This window comes from Muntiacus reevesi, chromosome 17 (assembly GCF_963930625.1).
Source record: "Muntiacus reevesi chromosome 17, mMunRee1.1, whole genome shotgun sequence".
NCBI lineage: Eukaryota > Metazoa > Chordata > Mammalia > Artiodactyla > Cervidae > Muntiacus > Muntiacus reevesi.
The window spans coordinates 24,219,643-24,232,230 of record NC_089265.1 but is presented as its reverse complement, the minus strand read 5'-3'; the positions used below and the strand labels follow the sequence as shown (position 1 = coordinate 24,232,230).

Below are 12,588 nucleotides of genomic sequence, written 5' to 3'. Positions count from 1 at the left end.
ACCTGGGAAATTTAATAAATATTAGAAATAAGACTTAGTCATTCTTTTTTTTTTCCCTTTCAGCGTGTTTATCCAGCCATTAGAGGGATCAGATTCTTAATCTTAAGAAAGGCAATACAGCAAAAACTTTAAAAAATGTTTATAATCTAATCAACTCTGCCCTTCCTATCAGCTGTTTCATACCTCTCACATTGACATCCCTCCTTTTACTTTTTAATATAAAGAGAAAAGTACCACAGAACCAGTGGCAATCCCCCAACATCTCTAGAACCAGCGGGTAAGGAGGCTGTTAAGGAGCATGGGAGAATTGCAGCTCTTTATTTTTTTTTTAATAAATTAATTTATTTATTTTACTTTACAACATTGTATTGGTTTGCTCTTTATTTATTTTTTTTTCTGAGTTGAGAAAGCTTTTATTCAGTTATTCAATGCAACAAAAGCCTAGAATGTTAACAAATGGAAATGTACTCTCTGTTATACTACTGAATATTTAGTATTTGCCCCCAAACTGCTTCCCATCATGGAAGCCCTGTTCATTGTCTGCTCTTTAAAAGAGCACCAAATCTCATTCCAAGGAAACCACGTCCTCCTTCAGACTTTAACTGCAGGGGAGGCTGAAGTCTGGACCTTGATGAGGGTAGGGGTGGATAGGTTGGAAGTGGAGAAGGACAGTGGCTCTGGTCCGGCCAGCCGAGCAGCCAAAGGGTTCGAGCTCACACAGAGAAATGGCAGGGGTCAGGCCGGGGGCTATGCAAGCTCACGTCCCTCTGGAAGAGTCAAGAATCAGACACTGCGGAGATCAAGTACGAAGTGAGCTTCCAGGTCCAGAGTTGGTGTCAGAGTGAGGGCGTGAAGCCCAGAGCACTGTGCCCAATGGAAAACGGTCAGAGGAAGACTCACTCAAAAATAATAAGCATTCACAGCTCAAGGCCATTCCGGAATAGTGGATGAGAACAAAGCAGGTACAGTGACAAGTGGAAATTAAACTCACATATATGGCACTGTAAAATGATGCATCCATAGAGATCTTTTGCTTTTTGACCGAGAGCTCTTTTTGGTCTTTGTAAATAGTGGCAGAGAATATAAGTGATGGAAGCTGTTCTTATATTCCAGGTTAAGATGAAGAGGAAAGTTTTCTGAAACCACAATCTATGCCCATAGCCTATGGCCTTGCCTATATACTGAATTCATTTGCTCAATAAATTGTATTAGTGGCTTATTATATCATTAGACACTATGACCTTGTGGTGTTACATTCTAGTAGGAGATAGAAAATAAGCAATACACTTATTATAAATAAGTAAATTATATTGTGCCATAATTATAAATGCCATAGAATAAATAGAAACAAAAATGGGATAGGGTACGAGAACGTGGGTCGGGCGGGAGACAAAGGTTAAAATAGTCTGGCCAGGGTAGGCATTATTGAGAAGGTGAGAGTTTCCAGTAAAGACTTAACGATGGCAAGACAGCTGTTCTTGGAAGAATGTTCCAGTCACAGGCAACAACCAGTGCTCCCCTAAGCTGAGAAAGTGCTTACAGTGTTTGAAGACCAGCAGGGCTAAAGAGACAGAGAGAGATGAGGTCAGAGAGGTAACTCAGATGATTTTGTTATTGTTTCATTGCTTCAGTCATGTCTGACTCTTTGGACTATAGCCCACCAGGCTTCTCTGTCCATGGGATTTCCCAGACTAGAGTAGTGGAACAGGTTGCCATTTCCTTCTCCAGGGTATCTTCCCAACCTAGGGATCAAACCCATACCTCCTGCATCTGCTGCATTGGCATGCAGATTCTTTACCACTGAGCTACCAAGGAAGCCCAACTCAGATGATACAGGACTTTATTTTTATTTGAAGTGTAGTTGATTTACAATGTTGTATTAATTTCTGTTGCATAGCAAAGTGATTCAGTTATGCACATATATATTTAAATATTCTTCGTATTCTTTTCTGTTGTGATTGATCACAGGATGTTGAATACAGTTCCCTGTGCTATATAGTATGACTTTGTTATTTATCCCTCGTATATATACTAATTGCATCTACTAACCCCAAACTCCCATTCCTTTTCTCCCCTACTCACCCTCCCCACTGGCAACCACAAGTCTGTTCTCTATGCCATTGAGTCTTCTTCTGTTTCGTAGATAGGTTCAACTGTGTCCTATTTTAGGTTGCACATATAAGTGGTATCATATGATATTTGTCTTTTTTTGCTTAGTATCATAATCTGTAAGTCCATCCATGTTGTTACAAGTGGCATGACTGCATTCATTTTTTATTTGTTGTTCAGTCATTCAGTCATGTCCAACTCTTTGTAACCCCATGGACTGCAGCGTGCCAGGCTTCCCTGTCTTTCACAGCGTCCTCAAGTTTGCTCAAACACATATCCATTGAGTCAGTGATGCCATCCAACCATTTCATCCTCTGTCTTCCCCTGCTCTTTATTATGGCTGAGTAATATTCCCTTGTGTATACGTACCACATTTTTATCCATTCATCTGTCTGTGGACATTTAGGTTGTCTCTCTGTCTTGGCTATTATAAATAATGCTGCTGTGAACACAGGAGTACATGTATCTTTTTGAATTATTGTTTTGTCTGGGTATATGCCCAGGAGTGGGATTTCTGTATCATATGGTAAGTCTGTTTTTAGTTTTTGAAGAACCCCCGATACTGTCTCCATAGTGACTGTATCAATTTATATTCCCACCCACAGCAGAGGAGGGTTCCCTTTTCTCCACACCTTCTCCAGCCTTTCTTTGTACACATTTTTCATGATGGCCATTCTGACTAGTGTGAGGTGGTATGTCACTGTAGTTTTGATTTGCACGTCTCTAATTATCAGTGATGATAAGTATCTTTTCATGTGCTTGTTGGCCACCTGTATGTTGACACAGAACCTTGCAGGCCATTGTAAGGACTCTTGTGAGTCCAGGAAGAAATTGAGAAGTCCCAGAAATGGCTGGTAAACCCCAGAGAAGAGTGCCATGTTTGGGGAGATTCCCATTGGGAAATCTTTGCTTGGAGGATAAAGAGTTAATGCCTTCACATAAACTTTTTCCAGATTGTGGTGTATTAGAGTGTAGGAGAGTTATGCCTTATCCGTTTAGCTTGTATTTACCAGTATTTCCCAATAGCATGTGTGTATCGAACAAAAGCAACGAATTTTTAAAAATCAATTCAGTTGCTCTCTCCGGAGAAGGCAATGGCACCCCACTCCAGTACTCTTGCCTGGGAAATCCCATGGATGGAGGAGCCTGGTAGGCTGCAGTCCATGGGGTCACTAAGAGTCAGACATGACTGAGTGACTTCACTTTCACTTTACACTTTCATACATTGGAGAAGGAAACGGCAACCCACTCCAGTGTTCTTGCCTGGAGAATCCCAGGGACAGGGGAGCCTGGTGGGCTGCCGTCTATGGGGTCACACAGAGTCAAACACGACTGAAGTGACTTAGCAGCAGCAGCAGCAGCAGTTGCTCTCTCAAAAAAAAAAAAAAAAAAAAAGAGAGAGAGATTCTGCTCATTAAATATATACTTTCTAAGATATTAATATTAAATTGTACTTTTTTGCCTGGTGCATACATTTTAGTGTTTACAATGGTTGGTGTTGCTTTTGGCGATAAGGTTGTGGCTGAAGGAAACACATTCCTCCTCATTTTTTCTGTCTCTTCAGTGCCATTCTAACCCCTAAAAAGAACATTATACATCATAGAACAGAGGGGTCACTCATTGATTCAACTTTGGCAACACCAGTTCTAAGTAATGCAATCTTGGGCAAATGGTTGAATATTTCTAAGTCCAGTTTTACTTTTGTAAAATAGACATAAAGTTAGTTAATTTTAAAGGATACTGTAAGAATTAAGGAATGTTAACTAGACTCATGGAAATCATTTTGCAGTATACACAAACAGCAAATCAGTATGATGTACACCTGAAATGAATGTAACATTAATATCAATTATATCTTAATTTAAAAAAATAATTAAATGAGACTATATTAATATATGTGGTATTAAATATAGCAAGTGTTTGCCACACACTCGTTTTCTTTACCTTCCTTAAGTGACTTTCCCTTCTCTCTCCCTCCTCCTCCACACCCCTCTGACCTCAGTGTTCTCGTTGTCTCAGTATTCTCATTCTCTTGATGCTCTCACCTGTTTTGAGGAAATGATCTGATTAAACCCATTCACCCTAGATTGGGACCATGCCTATTACTTATGTATATTCCCCACAGCATCATAATAGCCAGCATAATGCCTTATGTTCAGTTGATTTGGTTTAATTTAAGCACAATCAACAACTTCATGTGTTACTCCTCCCAAGGGCATTTGAACAACAAACAAAGGGCTATACCAATGTTTCCCAACTTTTTGACACAAAAGGGTCCTTTATTATTTTTTTCATATGGGCCCTGGTTTTATAAGTTTCCAACAACTCAAAAGACTGCATGTATTAAGCAATAATATGTTTTTACGTTTTATGCCTTAAAGACCTAAGTAAAATGTTAAAATAAGAACAATAAAGATCATCAGGATTTAGTTTATTTGCATGATGAGATGATTGAGGTTTGGAGGACCTTATGTGGTTTTGTTTCAGGTAAAGTTATTTCCATTAGGCTTTTGGAAATATTAACCATATAGCTTATGGACCACTATTAGCATCTTCATGAATGACCAGAGATGCTGTTTTCTTGTATTGGAGAGGTGTGGAACACAAGTGTAGATTATAAGTGGTTCCCATTTACTCCCTAAATATGCTGCCAAGTCATATTACAGATGAAGCCTTCCATTCACCCCTACACATAAGTCTGGCTCTGGAGGCAATGATCTTGGTGAGTGAATGTCCAACCTTGTTATCACCACTGCCATTTTAAATACTGACTAGTGAGTGTATCTTTCCATGGTTCATTGGCATCCTAGTATAACTTATAATCAGTAATCCAAACTTGGAATTTTGGTTTTGTTAGTTACCACCAGCCATGTAAACTTAGGGAAGTTATTTTTCCTGAACCTCAGCATTAAAATCTGTACTTGAAATCATTCATATCTTCAGAAAATGTTCATCATAAGAGAAATACTTGTGGAGATTATTGAAAAGATAGCCAATTCATTTCTCTAATTCTGGAAGAGTAAATTGATTTGGTCATCTTGCAAGACAGCCGCAGTCTAATGAATTTGGCTTCTAGATCACAGTATCATAGAGGATCATGGGCCACATATAAGTAGCAAAGAGCACTGCAGCTGCTTAGCAGTATCTGCCATGGACCCTGCGGGACAAATAGCTGCACATGTGCCATGTTTTACAGGCCCCACTCTAGGTGCTGTGAAGTCCATCCTTAGATTAAGTCGACCATCACAGTGCTCTATACCTGGATGATTTGTTTTTGTTTCTTAGGATTTGCTTTTAACAAACGTTCCCTGACATTAGGGTTCATCAGTGGTTACTGAAAAAACAATTTTATGAAACTTCTTTTATTTATCTGCTCAGATGTTCTTGGGACATTGTTACATGACATTGCCTTTCAGAAAATTCACAGCAGATACGTATCTAGGGTTTCAGTACTTTGAGTTATTATGATTTTCCTATACCAATTTGTCATTCATTCATTACACAAATATTTATTGAGTCCACTATAAATAGCATATTATCCTACACATTTTCTAAAAGATCCAGTAGATGCTATAACCCTTGTAACTGCTCATGTTTTCCTCTTTTCTAGGAAGGTCACATTCAGACCCATGACCCCTATCTAGAAAGTGTATAGGACTTAACAATGTGCATTTATGTGGTTCTCGTTTCTGGCTTTTTTATTATTATTAGAGGATAATTGCTTTACAAATTTGTGGTGATATCTGCCATACATCAATGCAAATTTATCTCTGGCTTTTTGACCCTTATTTTTACCTTTGCCCTATTTTCTCTTTTTGTTTTAAATTTTATTGTGTTGTATCATATATGTGTGAGTGTGTGTGTGTGTGCGTGTGTGTGTGCTATAACATTTTATAAAAAGCTAAAGCATAAGCCAATGTCTAAATCTTTTAAAGGCTAGGTTGGAGATCTACTATTTTCCCTATTGACATAGATAGATAGTAAATGAGTTATATGTAAAGCATACTCTTCTCCCCTAAAGGTCTATCCGAATTAAATAATTATAAATAAGAGCAGCTGTGATCAGATTTGCAGAGTTTCATTTTCCATATTTGTCTTTCCCAGTGCTGAAAATAAAGGGATTTAAAAATTTCTTACCTCATGGTGTTGGATCAAGAAAAGCTTGACATCACTGGCTCAGTATTTGATGCTAGAAGTTGAGGCCCTTACGGGAAACCATTTGAAATGGGGCCAGTATGAACCCATCAGAGCATGTCGTTCTGAGGAATGGTATCTGCTTATGGACTGTGTTTATTTACATTCTCCAAATTATCCATGCCGTGATCTCGCTTTCTCTTGTGGCTCCTAGTGAAGACATTTTATTATACATATTTCGGTGTCTAGAGAATTTCAGGCTTGTGTTCTGCCTGTTCACTTGCTATCAGCTATGTGAGGTGAGCAAAGAAGCATACTGTCACCACATACTGCAGGCCTGATGCCTAAAATCTGCATGTCATGCTCAAAGTCTGGTTGCCAACTTGGACTAGGTATTACAGTTCTCATTTTTTGTTCAGGAAGGGTTTTATCCCCTCTCTGTAGTAAATCCTGAAAGAAAAAAAAATGAAGAAAAACCAACAATGTTAAATGTATGTGTTCCCCTCAAGAGACGAAGAACTGTCTGTCTTCACGCATGTATAGGCAGTGTCAGTCACTCAGTCATGTCCAAATCTGTGTGATCCCATGGACTGTAGCCCACCAGGCTGCTCTGTCCATGGGATTCTCCAGGCAAGAATACTGGAGTGGGTAGCCATTCCCTTCTCCAGGGGATCTTCCCAACCCAGGGACAGAATCCAAGTCTCTTGCCTTGCAGGCAGATTCTTTACCATCTGAGCCACCAGGGAAGCCCATGTTTACACAAGTATATACAAAAAGCAAGCATTCAAGACAGACAAACAAGAGGTGACGATGATGTCTAAACAACAAACACATCTGTAAGCTTCTTGCTTTTTATATCACCTGGTACAAAAGTTTTGTTTCTTTTGTTAAAGCAAAACTAATCAATCATTTTGAATGGGGAGGAAGTTAGACCATGAAGCTGACACCTAGTAGCAGAATTATCAACAAGCTAAATTAGGCCAAAATACTCAGTTTTTCACCCTTAACAAGATATTCCATGCAGTTGCCCAAAGTTATGAGTGGCCATTATCTCACTTTAATATTTTGTCCAGAATGGGGTGGGTTTGGGAACTCAGTGACCTGAACATTGCCTTCCATGACGTCTCATTAATAATGAGTGTAGGTGCACAGGAGTCTCTTAAAAGTACTAGTCCTTCACAGTAATTCTTGTTCATGCATCAGGACAGAGGTTAAGATTTAGCTTCTAGTTGTCATTTATAGTATGTCTGTTTCTCTGTATACACAGATATATAACACACATACATATATATACATTTTTGTATACATGTATGTCATCAGTGACTGCAGTCTAAGGTTGCTCATCTGTAACCTACACAGGAATTATGAGCAAACCATTATGTTTGATGCTGTGTGTTTCATTGATTCACTGACATTTATTGTGCATCACAAATGCCAAACGTTGTGCTAACCAGCAGAGAAAGAAAGATAATAAAATAGGGGCTCTCAGCACATGATCTGCTATGGAAACAGATGTGTTAATAGATTAAACTTAAAATGTTATACAGTTGTTTGAACTGAGAATATATAAAAGAAACCCCCAAATAATAATGGCTTAAACTCATAAAGTATTTACTCTCTCACCAAAAGAAAAAGAAAAAAAAATACAAGTCAAAACATAATCTGTCCAGGGTGGGATTCCATAACTGGGTGCTTGCTTTCTCTCTGCTCTGCCATCCTTCCATTCTCAAGGCTGTCTCATTTTTCAAGAAAGTGAAAGGCAGAAAGGCAGGCAGGCAGAAGGGTCCCTCTCCAACTAAGTCAGCTTCTTGTAAGGCAGCCTTTCCAGAAGTTCCATATAACATTCTCACTTTTATTTCACTAGTTGCAACTTGGTGATATAGCCAATAAGAAATGTATTCTTTGAGTTGGGTATCTGTGTGTGTATGCTCAATTGCTCAGTGGTGTCTGGCTGTTTGTGACCCCATGGACTGTAGCCCACCAGGCTTCTCTGTCCATGGGATTCTCCAAGCAAGAATACTGGAGTAGGTAGCCATTTCCTCCTCCAGGGGATCTTCCCAACCCAGGGATGAAATTTCACACATCTCCTGCATTGCAGGCCAATTTTTTTACCGCTGAGCCACCAGGGAAGCCCATGGAATTATGAACAAAAGGCTGAGGAATCATAGACCATTAAGGTCCTTAACTCTGGAATCTGCAAAAGGCCTTTTTGAGGAGGAGACAGCTAATTTGGGATTTGAAGGATGAATAGGAATTTGCCAAATGGAGAATTTGGAGAGCATGCCAGGCAGAAACAACAGTGTATGCAAAGGCACGGAGAAGTCTGGCATTATTTCTGCCAACTGAGCCTTTTCCTGTATTTCTGTTTATTTTATCTCTATTATTAATGATAGCACCTTTTAAAATTTATTTTTTAATTGAAGGAAAATTGCTTTACAATGTTGTGTTGGTTTATGTCATAATAGTTTAACTAACTTTTAATTAACAGTTACTCAGGATCAACAGATTGAGCTATGTCCACAATGATTTTCCTGATGCAACTGCAATTAATTTTCCTCTTGGATCAAAATAAGAACATTTTATCTGATGATAAAGTATTCCACATCTTAAAAATAATTGAGTTAGAATACTTTGGCATCTTAAAAAGGAACTGCTACAGAAAGAAAAAAAATATACTATTGTGTCAGAGAGATGTTTGTCTTTTCAATTCTGAAGTTAAACAAAGACCAGTTAGAACTGACTTGGTTCATATCATAGGGTCCATAAACCCACACTGGGAACACTAAGTTTGTGGTCTGGCCAAGTTACCCTTAAATATGTCACCTTCTATTTAGCTATTCCTAATATGACTGTTACTTTGGATCAATGAAGCTGGATTATTCTTTTCTTAAAATGACTGTGGAACCAAAAGAAATCTTTAGTATTAGAGAGAGATTTTCATGATTATCTCCATTCTGGCTCCTTTAGAGATATCAAATCTCATTAAAAATTCTCCAGAGAAAGTAAATCCTTTGAGAAACCTGAAATTTCTTTGAGTACACCTCCTTAGGTTTGAGATACCTGAGAATTTAAGTTCCCATGCCCACTGATCTTCCACAGAGCTGAGTATCTTATAAGGTTAAGATTGTCTCTCGTCAACCCCAAACAAGAACACTAGGGTCAATGATCCTTTGATTACTACATAAATTAAGGTTACCATATTTTCTCAAAGGATTCAACCCTACTAAGGCAATCATGTACTGTAGTCTTCTGATATCTTTTGAGATATAACTGACATAATATTATATTAATTTTAGGCATACAAAATACAAAATATTTGTATATACTGATAAATGTTCACTACAATAAGTTAATATCCATCACCACACATAGTTATAAGCATTTTTTCTTATGATGAGAACTTTTAAGATTGAGTCTCTTAGAAGCTTTCAAATATACGATACAATATTATTAATTATAGTCATCATACTGTACATTGCATCCCTATGACTTATTATTTTATATCTAGAAGTTTGTACCTTTTGATCACCTTCACCCATTTCACCTAGCCTCAACCTCCACCACTGGCAACTCCCAATCTAGCCTCCATATCTATGAGTTGCTTCTTCATTTGTTTGTTTTTGGATCCCATGTATACATGAGGTCATATGATACTGCCTTTCTCTGTCTGCCTTATTTAAGGTAATGCCCTCAAGGTCCATTCATATTATTGCAAATAACAGATTTCCTTCTTTTCAGGTAGATATCCATTCATCTGTCAACAGGCACTTAGATTAGCTTCATGTCTTGGCTGTTGTATATGCTGTGATGAAAAACAGGATGCAGATATCTTTTCAAGACAGCAATTTTGTTGCTTTTGGATAAATATCCAGAAGTGAAATTACTGGTTCATATGATAGAACTATTTTTAATTTTTTGAGGAACCTCCATGCTGTTTTCCATAGGGGCTACAAGAATTTACATTCTCACCAACAGTGCATGAAGGTTCCCTTTTCCTCCCCAAGACTTATTTATTGTATTTTTGATAGGTATGAGATGATATCTTATTTTGCCCTTGCTATGCGAATATTGTTGAGCATCGTTTCATGTGTTTTTTGCACACCTAGATATCTTCTTTGGAAAACTGCCTATTCAGATCCTCTGTTCATTTCTTCATTTGGTTGGTTGGTTTATTCTCTGTTGAGTTGCATGAGTTCTTTTATATTCTTGATATTAACCCTTTATCAGATACATGATTTACAGTTATTTTCTCCCATTCAATGGGGGGTTACCTTTTCATTCTGTTAATTGCTTCCTTTGCTGTGCATAAAATTTTTAGTTTGATGTAGCCCCCCCTTGTTTATTTTTATTTCTGTTGTCTTTGCTTTAGGTGTCAAATCCAGTCTTGATTTTTTTTTTTTTTTTTGGCCAACTTTGATTTTTGCATATTTTTTATTTAGCTAGTATGTAGGCATAATGAAAAAGTGCAGTAAGCCTTATGGCAACACCTCCCCTTTGTCTAGTTAACTCTGACTCATTCAGTTCTCAGATCAAAAGACTTACTCAGGAAAATCTTCTCTAGCCTTTGTTTCCTTGTTCTGTTTTTGTTTTTGTGGAGCTTATAGGATCTTACTTCCCCAGCCAGGATTGAATCCAGGTCCATGGCCTTGAAAACCTGTGTCCTAACCACTGGACTGCCAGAGAATTTCTACTCTGGCCTTTCTAAACAGATCAAGTTATCCATAATTTATGCTCTCATAGTATCCTATTATCTGTGTCTTATAGATTTCATCATAATTATCACTCTGCATTTACATTCTGCATTGTGTGTTGATTTGCGTAGTATCTGCCTCCATCACTAAAGTGATGTAGGCAGTCCCATGAGGGTGGATCCATATGTCCTTGAACTCACCATTGGGTTTTGCTCCCAGAACAGTGCCTGGCTCAAAACAGAACTTCAATCACTATTGGCTGAATGGTTGAATAATTTTTATGTCTTTGTAAATAAGTTACTTCTGCACTCCATTTCACACTGTACCTGAAATATAAGAATCAAGGCAGAGTTGCTCCACTCCTATGTGGGTTCATTTACAGATAAGAATTTTGAAAATAATTTCACTGCATTTATAGGAAAGCACATCAAAGAAGTCTTAAGCTGGTCTTTACATGCTGGGCTTTACACGGATGAAACTGGCATAAATTCTGAAATGGCCTCACTGTAGCTTCTGAACATATTGAGGCAAATTGCAGCTTGACCACAGTGAACAACTCCTTCACTCCCCACTTAAGAACTGGGCACTGCATTTTCCTGACATCTTTACATTTCAAAACTGATAGAATTACTGAAGGAGTTGTTGTTTTATTATCTATTTTTAAAGATGTCTGTATGATTTTAGGGAAGAGGTACACATAACTACATTTTTAAAATGAATCACGTAGACAGCACAGTATTACATTGTTGTGCTTTTCAAGCCTTTGCCTAAACATATGTTTGCAATTGTTAGTTGGAGGTACAAAAAAATAAAAATCAATCCTCAAAGAAAGTTCATGCTAACAACCAAACTTTGGAAAGACAGGATGGACTGTGGGGACACTGTGGAGATAAGCTCCTTCAAATGTCTCTACAGTTCTTATCTTATTTTGCCCATGACAATAGTTGAAGTAGTTTAGGAGTAGGGTAAGTCTTTTGATGTTAGATTTCACTAGAACTGTCGAGATATAACTGCTGTAGTTTAGTTTGGATTTGAATTTTTTTTAACTTGAACATTGCAAAGAAAAGATTAAGGATACAAATGAGTTTGCCCACATAAGTGATGAAGACTTCTGACTTTGTTAAGCCTGATTTGGACAAAGCACAAATGTTTCATTAGATGCATTTAGAATTCGGCTTCTTATTAGCTGAGTGACCTTGGTAAGATTCATGACCTCACCTATAAAACAGGGATACCTTACATGATTGTCTTGAGAATGAATGAGATGTGTGTCTTGTGCCTGATGCAGGACAGGGCCAGGCAACAGCAGGCACTCACTGTGGGCTATCTCTGCTACCCTTTGGGTCAACCCTCGTCTTCCACCACACGCATGCACGCCAGCCTTGTTTCTGTCGGCTGATTCTGTGCTTCTGTTTCTGTTTTCTTGGTTGAAGTGCTAGCTAGAAAAGGGAGTATGTTTAATTATCAGTTAGCAAACACTTATTGAAGTCCTGTAATTTGCCAAGCACTGTTCTAGTTGCTTGGAAAACCTCAATGAAGCCAAGATACAGAACCCCACCTCTGTGCATCTTACATTCTAAGGAACTTATAGACTAACATAGAGATTATTCACAACATTTTTCCTGCTACAGTTATCTCACAGTTGCATTTTTTA

The 12,588-nt window shown here is 38.0% G+C and overlaps 1 protein-coding gene across 3 annotated transcripts in view; it reads left to right on the top strand.

Annotated features, from left to right (window-relative positions):
• The window catches only part of ADAMTSL1 (ADAMTS like 1), a 479,825-nt gene that overhangs the window by 165,124 nt on the left and 302,113 nt on the right, over window positions 1-12,588 (top strand). The window lies entirely within an intron of this gene.